Here is a 2,402-nt window from a genome sequence, read left to right on the forward strand (position 1 = left end):
AACATGGACAAACAAATTCGGAAATCCACCTATTCAATATCAGGATCATACCCACGCTGCTCGAAGAAATCAAAACTGGGCAGCAACAGGACCCTGAGTTAGATAAAATACGACTCGACCTAGCTCAGGGAAAGGACGGGCCATTCAAACTATTTGATGATGGTAGCCTCCGCTATAAAGGAACATGGTGCATACCCACGACACACCCCCACCTAAAACAACAAATCTTAGAGGAGGGACACAGCTCACCATACTCCGCACACCCCGGAGGCGATAAACTATACCAAGACGTGAAGAAGTTGTTTTGGTGCCCAACATGAAAAAGGAAATCGCAGACTTCGTGAGCAAATGTCTGAACTGCCAAAGAGTAAAAGCCGTACGATGCAGGCCCAAGGGACTCGTGCAACCCCTCGAGATACCCCAAGGGAAGTGGGACTCCATATCCATGGACTTCGTAGGGGGATTACCCACAGCACCAACAGGGAAGGATAAAATCTCGGTGATTGTGGACCGACTAACCAAGACAGCACAGTTCATTTCCATGAAAGAAACCTGGACAATGACACAACTAGCCAGGGCCTACCTAAACTGGGTAGTGAAGTACCATGGAATCCCCTGAAACATTGTTTCCGATAGAGACCCCAGGTTCCAACTCTGTCTCTTCACCGTGGACATCGCAGGACATTTTTTGTTTCTGTTTTTGTTTTTTTTTTTTTTGAACTTCTTCTCGCAGTTTTTTCCGAATTTCGTATAATTTTAACAGAAACGGTTTAACGGGACAAAAGAGCCTGGTGACGTACAACGATCATAGCAATTAATCCACCGCCAATAACAATTGGATCCCTGAGCACGAAAGCGAAGTTTAAAGAAATTCATGATCAACAATTGAAATTCTTTCTACCCATGCTCAACGATAGCTCGATGCCACACAAGTTGTCGTTCCATTAGCTCGCTTTTCCATTATCGCTTTGAATTTGTATTGTTGCTTCGCTGTAGCTCGTTCCTTCAAAAGGGCCCAATAATGCTTGGATTGTTGAAGCATACTTCTCTTGCATTTTAATATCCATTGACACTAAAAAGAACCGTGAAAACTACCCATATACCCTCTCATCGGAAGATTTAAATGAGATATGAACATAGAAAATTCTGGACAGATTTGTGCCTTCACTTTCCCTCGAATTTTGACCCTTCAACAGTCATATTCAAGCTTAGGTATCTTCATGAAAGTCATAGCTCTGTAAGTTAGCTTTCTAACGATACCCAGATCACCTCAATCGGACTATTATAGACCATGATATGACCATAATACCGAACAATGACCAATTGTTGCGTGAATCCATGCTTTGACAATTATTTTCCATTCCAAGACTCACAATGCTTCCTAGACTTGTTCTCCTCCTTCCCATGCCAATAATTAACGTGTGCTTGAATAGAGTCACTATCTTGGATGAAAATATAAAAATTTTGTTTTGACTGAACTTAGACAATAAAATTTCTAAGCTACCTACGTACTCCGACGAAGGAGATCAAGTCAAACGTAGTTCAAATGATTTATTTTCATTTTTATTTTTTTTAAAGTAGAGTCGTTCACAGTTTAAACTCATGCGGGCCAGGAGCGTCTATGACTTGGGCCCACCCATAGACAAGCGAGATGCATTAGCAGTTTAACCACATGCTGCATTTTTGGTGGATATCATTCATCTTGTTTACTTAAGTAATAGGGCCAACTTGCGCATCATTTTCATCAACCAAGTTGTACATGCCCCCCGCAACCGGAATCTCATCGTGTCAATTAATGTGGAATGAAGACGGCACCTCATCTTGAGTTGGTGTCGCTCCATAACCTGAATCAAGGTCTTTTTCTTTTCCTTCTTGCACACGGGTGTATATAATGGTCTTTGGCTGGACCTTCAAGACTTCACTGCATGAAACATGGACATCAACTTCTCGTCCCATACGAGAAGGAACTATACTTCTAAGCCTTTTTGAAGACTCTATTTCAATAGAAGTGTCGGTGTGTTCTTTTAAAACTCGAAAAGCTCTGAGTCTGTCATGTATGGACTTCTTCTTAGCAGGTTTGGGATTTGACCCGAGCCTATGAAAGGCTGACCGTCGTGGTTCTACCTCGCCAATCCTATCAAAGACTGATTACCTCTTGTGGTGTTCCTCCTCATCGGTAGACGTGATGCAATTACTTGCGGCTCTGTTTATGAAGATTCGCACTGGTTTAGGGAGCCCATAGCCTAATCCTTTACGTTCATGCAGTCCCTGCTGATTTAACTTGCCTTTACCGCCGGCTTCTGGGATAAGCTTCCCGAACTTCTGCGGCTCCTTGGGATTGTAGCCAGCTTTAGCTAGAAGTTTATAAGCATTGGGGTCGAAGCCATTAGTGCGCTTAACAG

This window comes from Ipomoea nil, unplaced genomic scaffold, assembly GCF_001879475.1.
Source record: "Ipomoea nil cultivar Tokyo-kokei standard unplaced genomic scaffold, Asagao_1.1 scaffold3377, whole genome shotgun sequence".
NCBI lineage: Eukaryota > Viridiplantae > Streptophyta > Magnoliopsida > Solanales > Convolvulaceae > Ipomoea > Ipomoea nil.